Source organism: Nannospalax galili, unplaced genomic scaffold, assembly GCF_000622305.1.
Source record: "Nannospalax galili isolate Female #2095 unplaced genomic scaffold, S.galili_v1.0 scaffold140, whole genome shotgun sequence".
In the NCBI taxonomy this organism is placed as follows: Eukaryota; Metazoa; Chordata; class Mammalia; order Rodentia; family Spalacidae; genus Nannospalax; species Nannospalax galili.
The window spans coordinates 4,701,042-4,725,819 of NW_008352267.1; the positions used below are offsets into that span (position 1 = coordinate 4,701,042).

A 24,778-nucleotide genomic window follows, 5' to 3' on the forward strand; every position below is an offset into this window, starting at 1 on the left:
GATATACATATGGACTCTTAAAAAATTTTATTGACCTCATTAATCTTTGGTTATACTTTCTTTTGGGGTTTTTAAGACCCTACAATTGGCCCAGATAAACCGATTTATTTACTCTTAAGAACATTTGAGGATCTGTTCCTCAGAGGTAACATGAGCTTGGGAGAAGCCCCTGGCTCCATTCTTTTATCAGTTCTGTCTATGTGAAGATAAGTGAAAGGTCCTGCTTGACCATAGCTGGCTTCACTTGGAAGCATGGAGGTAATGTTTCCTCTGTGTTGACCCTCCTCTTTGTAGACTGGACACTGGTTCATGTCCATCTGGTTGGGTCTCCACAGCCTCTTTGATCAAGAGTACAAGTGACTAACCACAGTCACAGGACATTTTGAGAGATGCTCATAGTCCTAGGAAGGAAAGGAGCAAAGACTGACCGTTATGTACCTCTGTTGAAATTGGTATAAGCCTCATACTATGGCTGTTAAACATCCAAGACAGTTACTTCCATCTGGTACTTTTAATTACCATGTGCCATGTAGATAAAGCTTGGGCAGACCAAATGCTTTCAGATAAACCTTGCCTAGACATATATTGTATTCTTTGATCTGGTTGTATGTATAATTTGTCAGTAGGTTGTTGAACTAATATGATTCCTTCTGCTTTTTTAAACTAGCTAGCTATTCACATTGTCTAACCCTTCCACCATGGTTTTCCCATTTAAGGTTCCCCCATTTTTCCCATTTCTCCCTTCATAATACACTTCTCCTATAGTCCCACTTCTCTTGAGCTCCATTAAAGCATGAAATTTTTACTATCACATATGAATATTCTCTTTGCCACATTTCCATCCCTCTCAGTCCCACTCTCGTTTTCCTGTCCCTTTCCTTGATTATTATTTTACACATACATGCATATATACATATGAATAGAAAGAACAATAGATGTAATAACTTTTCTCTCTCATATATCTGTATATGGGAAGAAACAAAGGACAGTTATAACACTAAAATTCTTGGGAGCTTTATGGTCAGGTAAGGCACAAGTGATACCCTCGAGGATGGTTGGGAAAAGTCTGTAACAGCCTGATTCTATAGATGCCAAAGAATAAACAAATATGAAAATAAACATAAAGGCTCCCAACACTGTGCAATTGTTAAATGAAATTTCCAGTGACCTGTTCACCAGAGAAGCCCTGGAGGTTCTCCAAACAATAAAGGCTATCACCACTAATGTTGGTTGCACATCAGAAACAACTGGTAAGACCCTACTTCTGAAGCCACTACATGATATGAACATGGGAAAGCGAGAGATCAGATTGAGACTAAGCTGGAAACTCCCTGTCACCAGAAGGCTGGTGGTCATAGTGCCAGGAGGTGCTTGTATAATCATTATGGGAGAATGGTTCACAAAACTTCTGCTTAATGATGGACCATCGCATGCTGCACTATTGACATGCCAAGCAAGATGTGCCCGCTGGTACAATAGTGTCTCCACTAATGTATGTACAGCCAAAAATTTCTGTTTTGATTTAAGATCCACTCTTTGGGAAGAAATAAACATCTGGTACTTTAATCCAGGCTAACTCTCAATGGCAATGGAGGTTACAGGCCCCAGTGGGGACACCTCTGCAATTATTTTGTTAGATGGATGTAATGTGTCTGCTAAGATAATTTCCAAGTATTTGTGTTTACACCTATAGGTTAGGTTGTTACAACAGGCAATGTTCATTTAGATCTTCCTACTTCTCATTTGTCTTTATAGTAGGAAGAATACTACTGAGATGGACCAACAAACAGCTATGTCTTAGAAACAGATGATGAAGAGGCCCAAGAGTTCAGTATCCCATCACAGTGTAGGATCATCCTACATCTATGTCACTCCCTTCAAGGCTAAGGAACTTTTACATAAGAGGCTGGTGGAAAGACTGTAAGAGCTAGAGTAAGGGGTCGAGTGTTCTATGGACTTGCCCTCCACCTGACAAGCTAGACTTGCAAGTTGTAAACAGATGCCTTCTTCTCAAGCTGGGAATCACCCATTTGCTTCAATCACCACAAGCTTTCCATAGGAGGGGTGGGACAAAGAGAGTCAGTCATGCCTTCCATCCACCCAGCAATATTACTATTGCTTCAGCAAGAAAGCATAGTCATGAACCAAGGAGTTGGAGCCAAGAATATCTCTACTTACCACATTTTCAATATGCCTTTCCTAATCACATGGGGGGAGACTAAGGATAGGGACAGGGGAAGCCAAAGAGAGGGGGGTGCCCTTTGCCATCATGAATAGCTGCCAGGACGTCAAAGATTCCTTACCAAAATGTAAGAGTGAATCCAAATCATGTCCACACTTCTGTAAGTAACCCCCTCATCCATTGATCTGTATGGAATCCCAATAAATTATTTGTTTCACCAAACTGTAATTTGGAATAATTATATCTCATTTTTGTCATAAGGATGGTGGGAAGAGGGGGTCAGATGCCATCTGTATCTATCAGAAGTTCTTTTTAGCAACAGTTACAAAGGAAGTTTTAAGTCTTTCTAGCCTACATTACACTGAATCTCAAAAGAAAAAGAGAAAATTATGTTGTATTTTGACTCATTAAAGTTTTTATCAGCTCACACTGTACTTAGTTGCTATTTTAACTTGTTAGGGAAAATATTAAAATCTCATTCATGAAAAATTTTGAGTTTTCTATTAGTCACAAGTTTTTTTTTTATTTCAGATTTAATCTTATATAATGTATATTTTTACTCTTACGTAAAATATATTTTAAGCATTTGAAAACATTATTATTTAAATAATGGAGTAGGATCCTTCAATGAAAGCCTCAATATTCCATGCAGTTCATAATTAGATTTCCTTCTCCAGTATTTGATAAACTACTCTTTCTGAAGAACTATTGGAAATGTATGATACTTCACTGAATGACTACTAAGTCAAATGTTGGATCTGGTTACACAGCTGCAGCTGAAATGCATCATCTCTTGCTTTAGTCAGGATATTAGATAGCACCAGAAGTTCACCTACACATTAAAAAGAAACATATTGCTGAGGAATTGAGCCCCTTTTACACCCTTATGCTAGGAGGCAGTCAACATATGCTGACAGACCTGGGCAAGGGAAAATTCAGAAGAACCAAAGAGAATGACTAAAGTGCCAAATATCCTCCTATTTCTTACTATCTAACTAAAATTTTTTATGCATTTTTTTACACAGCATAAGGTGAGGGTTTGTTTACAGAGGAGTGGGTGCCCCCATTTACAGCTGTACTGGAAAGTCCACTTTCAAATGTAGATCCTGTGACTTCCCTACAGCCACAGAAAATGGTAAGAGAGGCCCCTCCTTGTGTTCTTGGCTTATATATCCTTAGCCCCTGCCTGACATGTAGCTAAGGTCAACTGATTGGGTGGAGGGGTAACTGACTCCCCCCCTTGACTCCTTGATGAGCATGGGAAGGAAGTGTGACTATAGCTTGCTGGCATAGTGGTCAGTGTACACTTCCAGTTAACACTCCACCCCTTCCTCCCACTCTTACATTCTTTCCACCAACTTCTTCCACAAAATCCCTGAGCCTTGGAGGGGGTGGTATGTGGGGATGATCTTCCTCATATTGTGGCAAGGCACTGTACTTTTGGGTCTCTGCATCATCAATTTTCCATGGGCTGTGGGCCCATTTCAACTATAAAAACACACAGCAAGAACATCTAAGTAGTGTACAGTCTTATTTATACCTCATGATACAGAAATTATGAAGCATAAATGATAATCCATTTTTTTCTCAATTACCTTGACCGAAAAAATAAATACCATAGTGTTAAACCTTATGTTTCACTATTTTTCTTCCTGGGTCCATTGGAATTGTATTCCCTCTTTGGTAACTAATACCTATAAATTTGCCATGTGATGCAAAAAGGCATATTGAAAGTGTGGTAAATAGATATTCTTGTTTCCAAAACCGTGGTTCATAAGTATGCTTCTTGCTGAAGCAATAGTAATATTTAAGGGGAGGAGCATCCATACATGCCTAAATTTTCATAGTGTATTATGAAACATCATTAATAGCCTTACAAACGTATTGCCATTAAGATATATATATGAATTTATATATCACTTCAGAATAGCACTTTTCTATATTGTTGTTTTCCCACTGGAAATTTGCTCAATCTCCACATGTCATTCTTTCTAGCTAAAGTTATAGCCTCTGTGACAAAAAAATAAATAAAACATTTCAAGTGAGATTGCAAGTTTTTTTTTTTAAATTCAGAATAGACCACTAAGATTTTCTAAGAAATACATTGCTTATAGCAAGGTCTAAAGTGATGAATTAATTGAAGATTTTCCAAGAACACAATCCATTTATCTTTAAATATTGAGAATAGCTTTAATTTTATAAGGTTTTTTCTTCTGTGTTCCCTGTATCTTCCTTTTCCGCTATTGCTTGAGTCTAAAACCTTGTTAGCATTCAAAACCATCATCAGACATTGTGTTATTTAGTTGACCTCAATACCAATGCCCTTGCCATAATCCATCCTTGACTTTTGTTGTTATTGATAGAAATATTTAGTGTTTTTCTTGACTGCCCATGTATTCTGAATCTAAAAATCATGAATTGTAAATTATATTATTTTTCATTTGTTTCTCCTGTTTTTATCTTTGCTTTATTTCCCCTTTAAATTGCCATGTGTCACTTGAACACTAGTATTTCTTCTCAGTTTATTTATAGCTTTTTTTTTTTTTTTTTTTTTTTTTTGGTCTTTTTGAAACACGGTCTTCCTGTGCCCCAGCTGGCCCGGAACTCACAGAGATCAACTAGTCTCTGCCTCCCAAGTGTTAGGACTACAGGCATGCACCACCACACATGGCTAGTTCATGGCATTTTTAATGTCATTGCCTTGTATATTTTTCTTATTGATTGCCCTAGGTATTTAAATAAACTTGAGTAGCACAGATCTATGATACTGCTATTTTCCAATTAGAGTAAATGCAGATATTTTTCTCCTATATCACTGTACCGTGAGTATATTGTCATGCAATTATATTAATAATTGCCTTGCTGTGTGGTGTTACATGGTCTTAATCCTAGCATTTGGTTCAGCAAACTTCTGTGAGTTCTAGACCAGCATTATTTACATAGTGAGTTCCAGGCCATCCAGGGTTACATAGTGAGTGACACTCTGCCCTTCTTGCCCCCACCTCCCAAATTGTCTTCATTGGGCTGGGGAGATGGCCCAGTGGGTAAAGTCCTTGGTGAACAAGTAAGGGGCCATAAATATAGAAGGAAAATATTGGAGACTGAAAGTCTTAAGCAGGGAGGGTATTGTGGTTATAGGGGAGATGAGAGGGCAAAAGGAGCAGGGGCAACCAAAATGTATAGAATGTATGTGGAAGGATGTGTAAAATACTCATATGAAAATACACTATCTTGATCCTCAGGAGAGGGGAATTATTGGAGGTAGGTGTTATTTGGGGGAGGGGAGGGATAAGGGGTGCACTGGTACTGGGGAGGGAGGAGACGGTTTGGATAGGAGGAAGCAAGAATAGAGATGAATAGATCTTAGGGGACTAGAGAAGCCAGAGGGAAATGTGTTGTCCCTGGAAACCCCTGAGAAATGCCCATAGAGTGTCTGAACATTAGTGCATATGTATACCTGGGGGCTGTATAGCAAGGGACACAGTGCCAGACAGGAGAGACCTCCCTTGAAATGATTGATGAGAGTGATCCAAAAAAACAAAAAAAACAAAAAAGAAGACCCTACTGCTGAAAATAGGACATACTTCAATATACAGGACTTGGAGTAGTGGAGCAGGAACTGACCTGGAAGCCGTCCACATGAAGTTTAGCTCACTAACAGGAAAACTCAATCAATGGCCCAACCAAGCCTAAAGTCTAATAACCATAATGACAAGCTCAGCAAACTACCTTTATTGGTGCAGTAATGGCACTGTTATCTGGAGGGTAATCAACAGCTATCTAATTGAACTTAAAGCCCTCTCAATGGGAGTGAACTCATAGGTAGTATTGTAAACTCAGTCAAATACACATGGGTGGAGAGGACATAGATCTTAGAGAAAACACTACCTCTGTCATATCTCTAGACAAATGAAATTTCTTACCATATATTAAATATGGATCCTTATATTTACATATACCACTCATCAAAGATGCTTCTTTTTGCAGCAGATGAAAGCTACTTCAGAATCCTACAACTGGTCTGACACAGAGAGAATATGCATCTGAGAGATACTCAGTCCTAGGTGAGATATCTACGGGTGAACCTTTGCACTTAAGGCTCATGGAACAGAGCAGAACTAGAGGCAGAGGGAAAACTAGTGCATTCCTCAACTCTCACCAGTAAATCTTCCTTATTCAACAGAATGTGATGGTCACAAAAGGCTACAACTGTCCCATTTTTAAAGAAAAAGAGACTGAAGAAAATGTGTCCCTGTATAGGACTCCTATATTAAACCTTATCCACCCATGGCTCTGGGACATTGTGGAAGAGAGCTTAAAAGTTTTATATCCAGGACTCATTCATGAACACAGGGTAGCAGAGGTGTTCAGGCCATTGAAAGCTTGCACAAATGAAATGGTAGCAATAATGTCATCCAAGATAGAACCCATGCCAACTCAATCAAACAAAGTCCCAGAGTGGATCAAGAGAAATGGGTGGCAGACCAGCCCTAGACTGGGTACTATTAGAGACTGATTACACTTACTGAGGGAGATTATGCCTTATCTACAATCTCTAGATAGGCTGACTAGGCACCAGTGAATGAATTTGCACCAAAGGACATCTGGGTAAAAATGTTTGACTGAATAGGACTTAACATGTATGGCAAAATTCATGAGGTCTGGTGGGGAATTGGGGAGTTATTAATGGGGGATGGGGTCTAAATTTGATCAAGAACTGTTGTATGAAATGTACAAAAGCACAGTAATTTTTTTTTAAAGAAGGGAGATACACTGAATGGCAGGATAATGCTGCTTCTGAAAGCCTTCAATCACTACACAAAACTCTGAGGATACCTCTGTATGAATTGTTCATCAAGGAGAAACAAGACACCCCTAAAACAATACAGGCTTTTGCCATTCTTCCTCTTTTTTTCTTTTTTATTTGTTTATACTTTTCTTTATTTCATATATCTTAATCAAATTTAGAACTCATTTCCTCCTCCACATCCCCCTAAAACCTGCCCCCACCAGATTTCATGTATTCTGCTACATATGTTAAGTCCTATCCAAATTTTGTACACAGATGTCCCTCATTGCAAGTTAATTCACTGGAGTCTAATCAGCCTATCTATAGTTACACCCTTAATGAAGATCAACTTTCCCTCACCCACACTAACCAGTTGCCAATAGTTTTTCCACTAAGGTTGGGGCCTACTTCCCATTTCACCAGTTTTATGCTGTGTTTTTGTCTGATTGAGAACCACAGGTTTTGTGCATGCTGTCACTATTGTTACAAGTTTATATGAGCAAGTTCCCAGGGGCCTGAAAACTTGTTTCCTTATGTTCATGCACAATCCTTGACTTTTACATTTTTTCTTTCCCCTCTTCCTCAATGGTCCCATGGCTCCTATTCAGGGGCATACATTCTACAGACTCTTATTCTCTAAAACTTGGTCAGTTGTGGCCTTCTGTGTGCATCACACTTTGTTGTATGAAGAAGTTTTGCTGGTGAGAGTTGAGGGAAATACTAGTATTCTCTCTGCCTCCTATGTTCATGGGCCTTAGGTATAGAAGTTCAACTGTAGATTTGTCACTTAGAGCTGGGCATTTCTTAGTGGTATATTCTCTGTCTGTGACCAGTTGTGGAACTCTGTAATAGCCTCCTTCTGCTGCCAAAAGAATCTTCATTGATGAGTGGTGTATGCAGATTTGTCTCTAAATATAAGGATCCATATTTAGCATACAGTAAGAAATTTCATTTGTCTAGAGATACGACAGAGATAGAATTTTCTCTAGAATCTATAACCTATCCAACCATGTGTACTTGGATATATTTATAGAACGGACCATGAATACCCCCCCAACTGTGAGGGCTTTAAGTTAGATAGCTGTTAATTACCCTGTAGATCAAAGTGCCATTCTTCTTGATTGACAATCAGAACTAAATGATAAACCTTACTGCTGAAGACACCAAAATATTCACTTTTAAGACACAAGACAATCAAATTAGTATAGAGCTGGAAATATCCTTCCTACTTGGTAGCTACCATAGTCACAGAAGTTTCTTATGCTGAGGAAATCAACTGAAACACAAGTGAACCCTATAGACTTAGACTGCTTTGCAAGATGTCCACTCTTGTGCAATAGTGGCATAGTTGTCATGTGGCTACTACTCTCTGATTGAGGTCCACTCCACAGAAGGGAACCCATGCCTAGTACTATGAACCCAGTCCAGAAATAAATTGGTGGGGATTTCATAGGTCTTAAAGGGGAAACTTGCTACTATAGTTTAATTGAGTTGAAATAGCATCAAACTTACTTTTACATATCTATATTTATACCCATGGACAAATATGACTCAGTTTTAAGCAGAGAAGTCTCTGCTTCCATTGAACAGTGGTGAATGAAAGAACTGATAGCTGAGCAAAGTGCTAAGAACAAATGATTGCTGAGGGCTAACTCCTAAAAAAGAAATTAGTATCACTTCCTCTAAGGTTCAGTCAACATTTCAGAAGAGAGGGTGGAAAGTATATCAGAAACAAAAGATAAGAGAGAAGGGTTAAAAAATGTTCTCTTCTGGGCATTGCATAGCCATTACAATCAAGAAGGCACATATGCTGTAGCTGTGTACACTGGGCTTGCACAAGACTGGCTCTGTCAATCATCAGTTTTGGATGGCGGTAGAGTTGTGGGATGGGGTGGGCTGGGTGTTCATCTCCTCACTCACCCCTGTTGAATCTGAGGGGTGAATGGTTTTTCTCCTGCTGTTCATTTGAATTGGAGCACATATTGCTTTCTCCAGATTTGTGGCTAAAGAATCAAATTTCCCTTGTTGTGCTTACTGGTTTTTACCTCTTTTGAATAGGCTTGGAGGCTTCCCTAATACTAGCCTTAGTATATATTGAAAAAAATAAGGAAACCTATTCCAGAAAACTATTGGAAAGTTATTCATCAAATCACATGATCACTTAGTAGTTCGCCATCTTCATTTCAAATGTTGATATTTATTATGCTTATTTGATATCTTCTTCTGGGACATTTTTATAATAAGAGGATGAAAATAGCATCCTCCATCTTGTCTATAGTTTGTCTTTACAAATTTCTGAGGATCAAAGCCCAACCTATTTGTCTGACCTTGTCACTTGCTCTTTATTTAGGTAATTGCTTCCACTTGAATCCTATTATGTGGAACACTGCCATCCACAGTGATCATTTGGAGGCATTCCAGTATGGGATGCTTGTACTCCTTAATATAACATGAAAGTTGTCAAGATTAAGAAGGCCTTAATCAGCAATTCAATACAGGCACTTTTTAGAATTTTCCACACAATGAGCAACTCTGACAAGTGAGTTGCAGATTTCTTTACAAAAATCCTCCTGTTTCTGCTTGTCAGTACCTGTAATATTACTTTAGTATTCCTTATTTTATAAGTAGAATGTTGTCCATGATCCTAAACTCTTCTCTCTTACAGCATCCCTGAAATTGTGGCAGACCAATGTAGTATCTTTTAATAATGGTAAAATCAGTACTGTTAGAAACATTATTGCACTTAGTTTCCCAAATACTTCCTTTACCATTATTTCTATGTAAAAGGAGAGCTAGCACGAATTCTTACCAATATGCATCCCTGTGGCTTCTAAATGAAGAGCAACCATTCATTATTTTTCCAGTTTGCATTGTACACATTGGATATCCATTCTTCCATACATTTTAAATGTTTTCCTGCTCTAAAAAGATTTCTTGCTCCTTGATAATATTTTGTATAAGATATTCTCTTTTGTTATATCAAAGAGCCATCAATGTAGAAATTTTGCCAACATTATGGAGTCTTTTTTCAGAATTTTCAATCATGTGCCCTTAACAGCACTCTTGGCTTGATAAATTATATATTTTGCTGTTCACTTTACCTGATCAAACTCAAATGCTTTTGTCTGGCTCCAATTGGTATATGCCAACTAGTCTTTAAAGTCTTCAAGATTTTATCATGATCCATATTATATCCAGCAAAATGGTTGGGTTATATTTTTCCTTAATGGCAAACACATATATCTCTCTAGAAGAAAGCATAAAAAAGAAGTCTATGACAGAAAACACAGGGTCTATGTATCAAGGAAGCAGTAGCTCTGAAAATAGGAGAATAAAATCCCAGTTGCTGGCTTTCTGAGTACAGGAGAACCTGATGATTCAGAGTTTGTAGATTATCAACCTAAAAGTTCATCTCATATTATGTATTGGCATTTTGTAATTTTGTGACACTTTGTAAGTAATCTACGAATTTATAGAGCAATCTAATTTAATTGTATGTTTAATAGTAATTGGAACCTGTCTACATACATATGAATGAATATTCTATACAAACTGTTCTTGTCTTTTTATAATATAGGAATGAAAGGCAATGTAAACTACTCAAAAGACATGCTGATATGGAAGTAGTGTTTGATTTTCTTTTTATCTGGCTCAAAATTTCCTTTTTTTCCTCAAAATATCCATTTATTTTAACAATTGCCACAAAATGCATTCATTTTATATTTATTCTGACGTCTCTCTTTCTAAACTAGTTGATTTATTTGAACGAATGATTTTTTGCATCGATATAACTGTTAGCAGTTGTGCTTTTCCTTGCAAAAGGTATCCATGCTGAGCATGTTACTTAGATGACCCCCTCAGTGTCAGCCAGACTGCAAGAAACTGTGTATCAATAGTTGCATTCTCAGATTCTTTCAGTAATAGGGGCCACAGATTAATTTTACTAGGATCCCATTTCTAGGTACTTGCAGGTAGAGTTATATTTTAAATGTGAAAAATATTTTTGGTGTAAATAATTCTGGAAGAAAAAACAGAAACAAGACAGGGGTGAATGATCTTCCTGTAAACCCAACAACAGCCTTATTCTTTAGAGAAAAATCTAGAGGCAATATATATTTTTAGAAATATTCTCATTGAGTCAAGATTTTCAGCTGCTTTTTTAACTTTAAAATATCTTACTGTGTATGGGGACTTAGTAAAGAAATTTAACTTTGAGAAATATGATTTTCTTCCATATAGTAACAAATATTTCAAGAAAGAAAATTGCATCTGCCCTAATCATTCTCAAGTGATAGAATGTGTTGGATTAAATTGAAGAAGAATTTTGAGTCCTGGAACAGTGTTCCCCATACTCTGACGTCCAAATACAGAGAATTCTCTCACATTCTTACAATCCTCACTGTGTTGGGGTGTTTATCAGCTTTATAGAAGTATACATATCTGATTTTTACTATTGCCTTCAAGCTGTTATCAACTTTGTGTGTTCATGTGTACATGTGCATATGTCTATGGAATACCTCTAACTGACCTATCTAGAGTGATTGTTCTTCTCTTGACTGAATACAAAGACACTGCACAGTTATAGCCTTTATGAAAACAGCTATCATCTTGCAATTTCTATATATAATTTTGGTGAGGATTAATAACAGTGAATCTAATTGTATTATTCTTTAAAAACACATTCATTTTATTTCCAGAATATTTAATTTATGTTATCAACGAATAATTATTAAACATAAGAATCTTGTTACTTTCCATGAGCATCATATTTTTTCATCTTATTGCTCTTAAACTCTTAAAATTGACAAAATATTTACACAAAAATATATTGATAAAATTCTAGTAAAATCAGAAATACAAAAATCATGAATGCATTCTTCTATGCATGTGTTATATTCTAAACCATAATAATGCATTTTTTTGAAATGAGTCAAGAAAATTTAGAATGTATATAATATTTTTAGAAATTTTAAAATATATTTGACCAGACAACCTGGATATTTCTTCATATATATATATACATATTCAATAATGTATGTACATATATATTGAAATTTTATATTTCATACAGAACATCTAAAATAATCTTAATAATCTTTATACCCTCAGCCCCATGGGATCCTCCCATAGTCCGCCACACACACACTGGAGCCCATATACTCTGTCATCTATGTTAAGGCCTGCTGGGTTGTCAATGTGCCCAGCCATTCCCCAGTGCAAATCTGTCCACTGAGTCTAGCCAGCCTATCTAGAGTCCCTTGTTTTAGGAAGATCAGCTCTTCTTCACCTAGAAGCAATCAGTTCCCAACATTCCTTCAGGTAAAATTGAAGTCCGCTCTTCTTTGTCCCACTTCTATTTATTGCCTGCCTGAGCATGCATGGGACTTGTATATGCTGACACCATTGCCATGGAATCATATGAACATGTTCCCAGGAGCTTGTGGCACTCTGCTTCCATATGGTCATGCACATCCTCCCTGGCTTTCACAATCTTTGGAACCCCTCTCCTGTGGTGGTCCCTGAGTCATGGGTGGGTGAAGCTTGATAAAGGGTTTTATCCAAGGACCATCATTCAGCACACTCTTGATCTCTACACTTTGGCAAATTGTAACCTTTTGTGTTATTGGCCTTCTGCTGCATGAGGGAGCTTTATTATTGAGAAATGAGAGATTCATTAGTGTCCTCTTCTTTAGCCCTGTTCTATGTTCCATGAGCCTTAGGTGCAGAGGTTGCATTGAGATGTGTCACTTAGGCCTGGGCAATTCATAGACCATGTCCGTGTGTGACCAACATTTGGTATCATTTGTTCTCTTAATCTTAGCCAAACTGATTGGAGTAAGGTGAAATCTTACAATGGTTTTATTTGCATTTACCCAATTACTAATGATGTTGAACACCTTTAAAGATGCTTCTTAACCATTTTTATTTCTTCTTTTGAGAAGAACTCTGTGTTCAGGTCTTTAGCTCATCTTTCAATTGGGTTGCTTCCTTTCTTGATTCTTTGTTCTTTGAGTTCTTTACATATTCTGGATGTTAAACCTCTGTCAGATGTATCACTGATGAAGATTTTCTCCCATTTTGTTGGTTTTCTTTTCCTTTCCTTGGTTGCTTCATTAATGTACAGAAACATTTTTAGTTAAGTGAGTTCCCATTTACTGATTCTTTTCCTTATTTCCTGAGCAATTCTTTCCTACACCTATGTCTTGTAGGTAATTGCCAATGTTTTCTTCTAATAGTTCCAGAGTTTCAGAATTCACATTTAGGTCTTTTATCCATTTGGAGTTGACTTTTGCCCAAGGTGAAAGATAGAGGTCTAGTTTCATTCTTCTACAGATGGAGATCCAGTTTTGTCAGTACCATTTGCTGAAGATGCTGTCTTTACTTCTCCAGTAAATGTTCTTGGGCTCTTTGTCAAATATCAGGTGGCTGAAATTGCATGTACTCATATTTGGGTCTTCAATTTTGTTACATTGATCCACAGTCTATTTTTGTGCTAGTACCATGGAGTTTTTATGACTATACCTGTGTAATATAGTTCAGAATCTGGTATAGTAATCCCCCCAGCATTGCTCTTAGTACTCACTTTTGATTTGGCTATCTGACTCCTTTTGTGTTTCCATATGAATTTTAAGATTTTTTTTTTTACCAATTCTGTGAAGAGTGTCATGGAGATTTTGATTAGTATTGCATTGAATCTATAAATGACTTTTGGCAGGGTGGTCATCTTCACAATATTAACTCTTCCCATTCATGGGAACAGAAGGACCACCCATTTTCTCATGTCTTCCTCAATCTCTTTTTTTAAAGATTTAAAAGTTTAATTTTTGGTGTCTTTAATGTCTTTGGTAAGGTTTATCCCGAGTTTTGTTGTTGTGGTTGTCGTCATTTTGAGGCTATTGTGAAAGGGAGTGTTTCCATGTACATCACTGAGGAGTGTGTTGTTTAATCTCATGTGTTCATGTAAGTACTAAAGTTTCTTCCAGTGTAGATTTTAAGCTTTATCGCATTGTGGTCTAATAGAGTTCATGGTATTATTTCAATATTTTTGTATTTGTTGAGGCTTTTTTTGTGACCCAGTATATGATAGATTTTGGAGAAAGATCCATTGGGTGCTGAATAGAAAGTATGTTCTTTGGTGCTTGGGTGGAATATTCAGTAAATGTCTTTTAGGTACATTTGATATATAGTGTAGTTTAATTCAGATATCTCTCTGTTTATTCTGTGTCCTGATGACTTGTCTAATGGAGACAATGTGGTATTGAAGTCCCCCCCTATAAATTAATTGGGGTTAATCTGGGTATTAAAGTCCTCTAGTACTGCTTTTATTAAGTTGGGTGTGCCATAGTTTGGTGCATATATGCTCATAATTGTAATACCTTCTTGGTCAACTGTTCCTTTGATCAGAAAGAAGTTGAACTCTTTATCTCTTCTGATTAGTTTTAGTTCGAAGTCTATTTTGTTAGATATTAGAATTGTAACTCCTGATTTTTCTTAGTATTACATGCTTGGAATATCTTTTCCATCCTTTCACCTTAAGGTTGTGCCTGTCCTTAAAAGTGAAATGAGTTTCTTGCATACAATAAAGAGATGTTTTTTGCTTGTTTGTTTTATTGTTTTGTTCTTCTTAATCCATTCAACTAGCCTGTGTCTTATGATTGGGGAATTCAGTCCATTGGTCCTTAAAGTTATTAGTGAAAGATATCTACTGATGTCTGTCACTTTGATTTATGTTTGCCTTCTTTTTGTAACTGTGCATGTCTATAGTTATACCTTCATTTAGTTTCTTTCTGTTACCACTTGGGTATAGTCATTGCTTTCTTCAGCTCTTTGTAGTGCCTCAAGAATTATCTGACTGGCTGGCTTGGTGGACATGAATTCTTTCAACCTAATTTATACATTGGAAGGTTTTTCTTTTCCTTTCACCTATAATATACATTTTTGGTAGGTAAAGTATTCTAGGTTACCATCTGTGGTCATTTAGAAGTAGAAATACTTTGGTCTAGGCTCCTCTGGCTTTTTTAGTTTGCACTGAAAAGTCAGCTGCAATTCTGAAGGGTTTTCCTTTATATATGACTTGATTTTCTTTTGCAGCTTTCAGTATTCTCTCTTTTTTCTGTATGTTTAGTGTTTTTACTATGATATGCCATGGAGAGTTTCTTTTCTGATCCTATTTGGTGTTCTATGTGCTTCTTGTATTTATATGGGCATGTCTTTCTTTAATTTGGGGAAATTTTGTTCTACAATCCTGTTGAAGATTTGGTCCATACTGTTATCCTGAGATTCTTTTCCTTGCTCTATGCCTATGATGTTAAATTCGATCTTTTTATTATGTCACACATTTCCTCCATGTTTCATTCCTGTGTTTTCTTAAATTTTTCATAATCTTTGCTTGAGTGGTCTAATTCTTCAACTTTATTTTCCAGTCTTGATATTCTGTTTTCTATTTTATTCATTCTATTGGAAAGGCTTTCTCCTGTTGTTTCTAATTGGCTTGCTGAGTGTTTCATTTCCTTCTTCATTTCAGCCTGAGTATTCTTCAATATTTCTAACTCTTTAATGAATTTTATCAGAAATCTATCCCTATCTTCTTTCAGCTATTTGATTTCCTTGTTTGTGTGCACCATAAATTCATTGAATTCTTTACATCATGTTGTAAATCAAATTCACTGCTGGGAGGTGCAAGTAGCATCCAATTCCCTCCTCCCAAGGTCCTTGCAACAGCCTAAAAAAAAAATTCTCCAAATCCCGGTTTGAAGACTTTTGAGTTTATTGGACTCACTAACTGTGCTTGGGTTGAGGGTTTACTTACAGAAAAGTCCCTGTACTTACAGGTTTACTTACATGATGTCCCTGATATGGGGAAAGAGACCAACAACTGAAGTAAAGTGGGGTGAGGGGAGAGTGTGGCCTGAGGAAATGTTAACCTGGTGGGCCATTCCCATAGGCTTGGTGGGGGTTGCTGCAGTGGCATGGTTAATGCAGTGGACAGTGAGATATGTAACTAGGGTGAGGCTTTCTAAATAGTTGAGGGCAATGGGAGAAATCCCAGGGTGGCAATCATCTTTAGATGGTATGGGGTGGCACACCTGCTTGACCAGTGGGGGCTTCCACATGAGTACAAGGAGGCCCTAAAAACAGCAGAAGGTCTGGAACAGGTCCTACAATCTCTGGGAGTAACACACCAGGAATAGAAATGCCAAAAAGTGGCAGAGGTTGCTTGGCCACTGCTATTGACAATAAGAAATCTGTCCCAGGTGGAGGCCTTAGCTAGAAGGGAAACTGAAGGTGTTAGAGAGAAATTAGAATGGGAAAGGAATATGAGGCTAGTCTCTTTGGTACTGGCTTCTGACCTTGCCAGTAAATTAGATAAGAGAGAAAAGGAGATGGAGGTGTTGGCATGTCATTTTTTTATGTCTAGGAGGTCAAAAGAAAAAAAAAAGCCCAGATCAGAATGATGATAAAAGGCCCATCCTGGGATCATGAAACCTGGAACCCCTGGGAATAGTTGGGTAGGGAGGAAGAAGGAAGTGACCTAGAAATAGTGGGAGATGCTCCTTGGGTCCGACCTCTAATTCAAAGAAAGGGAAAATTCATGGTCCAAAATGCTGATGGAGGGATTAACAATAGCCTGGTGCAGGAGACCATGGTAATCAGAGAATACTCAGCACCAGAACTGTTAGAATTGGAAAAGACATTTAAGGAAGTTATGAAGGAGCCTGTGGCCATCTAGCCTGTGAGGTTATGGAATATTGGGGCAGATGGCATCATTTTAAGTTCTACAGAAGCAGAGAAGTTAAGCAACATAACCACTCATCCCTCTTTGAGACAAATACTTAACAATTTAAGACAACATGAGGGAAAATAGACCATGATGGATTGGCTCATATGAGCCATTTGGGATATGTGGGTATCTCCAGATGAGATTCCCATGAATATTAGAGATTGGAAAACCATTGAGGAAGGACAGGCTCTGTTGAGGGAACTGGGCATGAGGGAAGCTGTATTTGATGCCTGGTTCACTGGCCCAGACTAGACTGTGTTTACAGGAGACTTAAGAAAGAAACTGATTCAGCAAGGCCCATGAGACTGGTATGGAGCTTTGGTGGCATGACTTTTATGAGGCTGGAGAGGCTCTGGTGGATTTAAATGATTTAGTCCAACATGTAAACAGGGTGTGAAATGAGTAGACACCAAGGAAAATCAAGTAGACACCAGGGAAAAGAGCCAGAACTCAGCAAAGGGGCACCTCTGTGTCTCCTGAGCATAGACGTGGGTGGATCTGCACAGAGCAGAAGTTGCTAGGAACAATATAAAGGGGCAGCCAAATGCTGTGCTGGTGAATCTGGGGAGGGCTTTAGGACCTGACCAGCAATTCACCACAGAAGTAAGAGAAATGGGGGCCCAGGAGGTATGGGTAACCCCAACTGCACCTCCTGCTCCAGAGGAAGACTGCATCATTGGATGCAGCTGCTGTGAAGGGGTGGCCAAGGTTGCCCACAGGTGAGGGCCATACTGAGTGAGCAGAGGCCACATGTCAAACTGAGGATTTATTGGTCCCCCACTAATATACAAAATGCATGGGCCTTAGTGGATACTGGGGCAGAGTGTACACTAATTCACAGCAATCCCCCAAAACATCAGGGCCAGTGGATAGCAGTGGATGGGTATGGGGATAAAACCATACAAGCAAAGCAGACTAGACTCATTCTGGGAGTGGGCAATTATCCCCCCGCCCCCCAGAGTACAAGGTGTGCATCTCTCCCTTTCAAAAGAATATTTTATGGGTGGATGCCCTGCTGGGTCACACCACATATAATACTGTGGGAGAGTTTCAGCTGAGGGTCTGAACAGTAAAGGCCATTATTCAGGAGTGGGCAAGATGGGAGCCAGTCAAATTGCCCACCTCACGGAGGGTGGTATATATCAAACAGTACTGGCTGCCCTGGGGGTCGAGATGAAATTACTGAAACCATCCAGGAGCTTGAGCAAGAAGAAGTTATCTGCCTAGCCCAGATCCCTTTCAATAGCCCCCAGGAAGGCAGATGGCTCTTGGAGAATGACTGTAGATTCCCGGGAGTTAAATAAGTTGGTGCCTCCCATTCATGCAGCAGTGCTGAACATTAAAAAATATATATTAAACATTAAAGCATATATTAAAATATTCCTGTATGGTGTGGATAAATCCACTCTTGATCACTATCTCGCAAGATTATTAGAGTAGGCTTACTCCTCTGCTTTAATATACTATAACCAGTTCTATTGGGTTTTTAAGTAAACACTATTAAATAATAAAAATATATCAGTGGACAATTATATAACATTTTCATAGTGAATTTACCAAAATGAGAGAGAGAGAGAGAGAGAGAGAGAGAGAGAGAGAGAGAGAGAGAGAGATGTGGTCGCCAGCTGTGGCTGCTCTCCTCCAGCTATGGCCACTCTCCTGCTCTCTTAGTTCCTCTGATCAGTCATCTGGTCTGGATCCCAGGGCTGGTAAGGAGTCTGCCCATCGTTGCCACATTCAGGCTCAGGAGACCAGATTCAGTGACACAGATCTGCTTTATTGCAAGAAAGTACAGGCTTATATAAGGGTAATAGTCCAATCACAACACAGCATATGGGATCCCTAGCATGGCAGACTAGTATCCTATTACAATCTAGCGGGCCAGATGCCCGATTATCATGATAAGTTTCAGTTTCTAAACAGGAAGCAATGTATTCCAGCATGATAGGTATGTAAGGCAACAGGCAAAATCAGTCACAAGATTTTCCACAACATGCACCCCTGTCATGCAATGCCCACGTTCAGTCCAGGAGCTGTATGTGATGGTATAGGCAATGGATTGATCCCTATTGTGGGCCCCATCCTTCAAAATTGCAAGTTCTCTTGAGAGCAGCCTGGGCCAACTCCATGCCAACCAGTGGGAGTCGAGGTTCTTTGCCTCGGCATTGTTGTCCCCACCTCAAGGGTCACCCAGCATTATGCACTGTGCCTATCTTAGGTTGTCCCATCTTTTGTGATCTTACCCATCATTGGCTACCAACCCTTGAAGGGTGAGTCCCTTGGTATGGTCTGGCAGAGGGAGAGGCAGTGTATTAAGCTTTGGCCCCTGCAAAGGACTCTTAAGGGGCTAAGAATTCAATAAAAGCCGGTGGAACGGGGTCATCCCATCTGGGGTAACGATGGGGATTAGGGAGTGGCAAGTTCTAGGCATCGGTCTCATAGTCTGCCAACAGGAGTATATATTGCAAGGCATTTCCTATGGCTCCAGCAGTTGGGCCATTGTCTCAGGTCTGTTGCATGGTTGTTCTGTAAGATTTTACACTTATGCTCAAGCCTTAATTTTCATATCTCTATTATTATAGCTTGGAAAGGGCAAGGAACAGTGAGTCCTAGTTTGCAGAGACATGCCTAGCAAGATCTGGAGGCAGGGCAATAGCTTACTGAACCAGAGAAATATGAGTTTTATCAAAATTATCAAGACCCTTAACAATGCAGGGTCCAAAAATCAGGAGTTAGCAGTAATAATGGCACAGATAATAAGGAACACAGACAAAAGTTTTCCTCTGTATTGAGGACTTAGCTTATCTAATGTCTCTGTTTGTGGAGAGACATATTTGAGGTCTCCCCAGGTTGGTGGCTTTTGTGGTCTGCAAGATTGGTCTCTTGGTGGTTGAGAGGTACACTGCTTCCTCAAGGGTCAGAGCTGCCATCTCTGGGGTCAGTGATTGTGGAGGGAGGTTTTCTGTCACAGGCTATTCTGATATTCTGGGCTGGGACCCAGATGGGGGCTGGAAGATTATCTGGAAAGACACAGCACAGCCTCACCCTTGTGTTAATAATAGGTGTGGACCTTTCCATTCACTTGTGAGAGGGCCCTTCCATCTCACCATGGGGGCAGGAGTGGGCTGAGTGAATGATCCCCAATGTTTTATTGCTGGTGGGAGGCCATTGGAGTCAAATTTTAGATAGTTTAATACAAATAGAGCTCGTTGTGTAACAAAATTGAGGTCCTTATAGCAGGGTCCTTTATCACTGTCTTCCCCTATTTTCCGTATTTATTTAATGAGTGTTTGGTGGGAATGTTCAATAATCCCTTGACCCTGAGGATTGTAAGGGATACCACTTATATGCCTAATATTCCTGTCAGAGCAAAAATGGCTGAAGGTAGCAGAAACATAACAAGGACCATTATCTGTTTTTACATGCCAAAAGGGTAAAAATGAGTGATGTCCATTTGCCCTATCTAAGGAATTCCCATAAGGACCATGGCATATTTGACAGTCCTTATGGCATGAGAAGCCATATCACCAGAGCAGACCAATGCAAAATGGACATTGGAATAAGTGTCAATAATATGATGGCTATACTTGAGTGTGCCAAAAGGAGAAAAATGAGTGATGTCCATTTGCCATTTCTTGTTGGGGCCAAGGCCATGAGGGATGGTCCCAGCAGGTTGTAATGGCCCCAAAGGTAAAAGGGGGGCACAAGAGGAGCATGCACAGACCAAATGTTTACAGCTCTGAATCAGCAAGATAGGGAGGAGCCTGTGTATAGCTTGGGGAGAAAGGTGGAAGCGGGCATGTAACTCTCTAGCTTGTTGAATAAGGGTGGAGTCTAGGGTGGTGCTCAGGACCAGTTTGTAAATAGTGGCATTGCCCTCTGCCAGAAGCCCCAGGAGATTGGTATGAGACTACAAGTGTTGACTATACCAAGGGGCAGAGCGCTGCTCGAGTGATCTTTGGTTTAGCTATTGTTTTTGTGGAATCACCACCCTGCTCTGTGCCTGCCGACATTGTCTTCTGGAGAGGGGCTGGCTTGGGGCCACCCACAGGCATCCTCCGGAGGCTGTGTGGGCTGCTCTGGCCAGTCACTGGCTGGGCCCGGCCCACCAGGCTCAGGCCCAGGCTCCGAGTCGGCCCACGAGGTGGTGTCGCAGCCCTCCATGGTGGCTGGCCATGGAAGCCGACCCCCCCAAGCAGGTTGCCCATTGAAGAGGTGGCGGACTACACCCAGGCCCTGGTATGGCTGCGCTCCTCTTGGGGCCTGGGCAGCACAGCCTCAGCATGGCCTAGGGTGCATTGCACTTGCAGGGAGGAGCCCACCGCCCCAGGGCAGGGTCCCAGGAAACTGAAGGTGCCCCAGCCCTCCCATCTCCACCCAGCCTCCTTCCCCAGCCCAGTGCCACCCACCCCGACGCCTGAGCACAGTCGCCTTGGTCCCAAGGAATCTCTGCCATCCCTTGGCCTTGGGCGTCCAGAGGAGTGGCTGGGGGTCTGCTTCCTTAAAACCAGTGTAAGATGGCAGAGGGTAGCCACCGCCCATAATTGGCAGAGCAGAGGTACTCTTGACTTCCTGTTTTTCATCAGGGGAGCTCCCAAACCCCAATTCCTCATTTTTATATCATCATTAACAGTCATAGTTTCATTAGAACAAGAATCCATTAGTTTTGTTTTAACTGGAAATGCCTGGGACAGGCCGTCCCCACTATCCTGTTGCTTTATTTGTTTAAGTCTTTTAGTATGAGATTATTCTGCTCAGGGTCATTGAGGGGAACTCCCTGAAGCGAGGCCAGAATGGCAGTCACAACGGGGTAAAACAGCACAGATAATGGATGCCCCTCCCTGACTAATCTCTGTCTGGCCATGAATAGCACACAAACCCACTGCTCCGGATCCCAACAACAGGAATCTGTAAACCAAGGAGCAAGAGCTAGTGCTGGAGGTCATAAATAACATTTGAGTTTTTTTATTTTACAAATTGAAGTTTATCTACATGAGAAAAAAATCTATGCATCTATGGATTTTAATGATTCTGGTATTCGAAATAATATTTTAAAAGATTGCTCTTTGGGGGAGGGCAGGAAAGACTTTATTTCACTTACAGTCCATCATCAGAGGATGCCATGAAAGGAACTCAAGGCAGAGCATGAAGTGAAAATCATGGAAGGATGCTGTTTACTAGTTTCCTGCTCTGGCCCATGCTCAGCCTGCTTTCTTATACTACTTGGGAACACTTGCCCAGTAGTGGAACTGCCCACAGTATGCTGGGCCCTCCCACATCATGCAACAGTCAATAAAAAGCTCCACAGACATGGCGACAGGGCAATCTCTTTACTTAAGTATGTCAAGTTGACAACTGAAGCTATTTAGCACAGAGGCACCAGATTCCCCTTACAGCTACAATTCTTTCTGGGAGGCATAAACAAAGTTTGTCCCCTTCTTCCTTGGTCCCAACAACAAACCTCAACAGTTTAGAATTTACCAAACTACATTCTGGGAAACCAGTAAGCTTATTGGGCTTCCTTACAGAGGCTTCATTACAGGCTGATGGTTTGCTTTACAGGCATGTGGGTGGTCCCCTTTCACTGGAAAGTCTTCATCCCAAGGTAGATGGTGACTTCCCCATAGCTGCACAAAATGGAGAGTCTCCCCTGGCTTCCTCTCTTTGTATACCCTTAGTCCCTCCCCTTTGTGTAAGTAGGACTCACTGACTAGTTGGGAGGTGTAGCTGAATCTCCCTGCCTCTCTGATCTTGCTGAGAGTTAAAGTCAATGTGCTTAGCTCTGATGATCCTAGGCAAACAAGTTCAATTAAGCTTGGGAAAATGGCATCCATTCATGGTCCGCCTATTGAAGGGCAGCCCTATACAATACTCCTGGAGCTGTAGTTACAGGTGTGTGTGAGTACCGTGACATGTATGTTGGGAACTGAATGCCTGCAACCCTGAGCCATCCCTCCACCTTGCTTTAATAAAGTTGAATAATCATATCATGTTAGAAGAATTTTTTTAAGTAATCTACAAATTATAGCCAGCAGCTAAGAAATAAATCGTAGTAAGGTTAAAAACTGTTATCATTTGAACATTTTGGTACATGTCGTGTGAAATAAAAAATATATATGGCTAGTCAAAATAAGCAATGAAAAATAGGTGTGAAATTCAAGAAGTTGCATGTAGTACAATTATTTGGAAAATCAGAAACTGTTCTTGGTGGGTGGGTGGCCAGCACAGTACAAAGAAATGCCAAAATAACCAAGAGAGTAGCATGTGGCAGAGGATGCTGCTGGAAGGATAATACCTACTATGCCAAGTGTGGGCTTCTTGGCAAGCATGAACCCAGCAGTTAGATAACTAGTGGAGAGAGAACAGTTTTGTGTTTGCCTCAGGCAGCCAATACCAAGCATCATTTTTCCCATAAATCAAGGTGAATTAAACTAGGCAGACTGTGGAGCACTTACTGGACCCTTGAGAATCACTGAATAAACAGTAAATTACAGGATAAAATAGAATAAGTCAGTTAATCTTCCTGCATATTTGGATAGTGATTAAAGTGTCAGTGGCTGCACATTTTCACTCAACCACAATACAGAAGAAATTTTAAGTGGAAGAAAAGAAAAACTGAAATAGAAACTGGTGAGAGTGAATGACTAATGATTTCATCCCCCACTGACTCAATCTCCTTCTTCATTCTACTGTGCACATGGGGAAGCCAGAGGTTAGCTTTTAGTATCTTTCTCTTTTTCTCTGCACCTATTTATTTTCATTAAATGATACTTAAAATATTTAGTTACTTAAATTCTTTATTCTTTATTTAAATTTTTAATAATTTCATTGTAAAACGTAATGCATGAGAGAAAATGCAAAAAGCTGATATATAAGTTTTCAATATAACTATTGATAAACTAATACTGTAAATAATTCTTTATATATTTTTATTGAGCTTTTAAGATTTCATACATTTCCCACTCAAATCCAGACTCTCTCCCCCATCCATGCCTTCCTCATTCCTACACCCAACCTTATGCACTCTGCCATAAATGCTAACTCCTATTCATTCAGGTGTTTGTACCCAAATGTCCTTCAGTGTAAATGTGTCCACTGGAGTCTAGTCAGCTCATTCAGCGGTTGTATGTAAGTCACACTCTCCCTCACCCAGCAGCAATCAGTCTCAAATATTCCTCAATCTAGTGTTGGCCCACTACCTATTTTTCATTTCCCCTTTGGGCCTTTGTTTATATGAACTGACATGGGTTCCATGTTCAATGCCACCACTGCCACAGGCTCACATAAGCAAGCCGCCAGTGGCCTGGAAGCCTCCACCTCTACATTGGTCAGGGTTCTCTATAAAGAAACAGAACCAGTAGAATTTATATACAAATATATAAATTCATGTGCTCGCACACACACACAAACATATATCTACATATAGATACACACACACATATATATATATGGATTTATCAGATTAGCTTACAGAGTAGAGTCTGAGTAGTCCAACAATGGTTGCACCATACTGAAGAGGCTGAGATTCCAGCTGTTGTTAAGTCCACAATGCTGAATATTTCAGTAATCCCAATCTGGCACTGAAGGTCTGAAAATTCCAAGAGATCTGCTAGTCTTCAGTCTACAGTAGCAACAGAAACTCACTAGTGAAAGAGAAGGCAAGTGGAAAAAAGCAAGTGCTTCCTCCTGACATGGCATTATATACAGGTTGCCATCAGAAAGTAACACCCACATTTGGGGTGTGTTTTTCAGCTTCATATGATCCAATCAAGAAGGTCTCTCTCATTTCAGTTCACCCCAGATCCAGTCAAGTTTACACTCAAGATTAGCCATCAGAACTTTCCCTCATTCATAAACCTGCCCTGGCTTTTACAATCTTTCTGCCTCTGCTTCCACAATGGTCCCTGAGCTGTGGGTGGATGAGTTTCCATACAGGAGTCCCATCCTACACTCTAAACTCTTACTCTCTAAAACTTGGCCAGTTGTGGATTTCTGTGTACATCACACGCTGATGTAGATTGAAGCC

General features: G+C 39.8%; 1 pseudogene; it reads right to left on the bottom strand.

Annotated features, from left to right (window-relative positions):
• LOC103746838 overlaps positions 1 to 20,916 on the bottom strand; it is an 81,937-nt pseudogene extending 61,021 nt beyond the window's left edge.
• Positions 20,917 to 24,778: the final 3,862 nt, after the last annotated feature.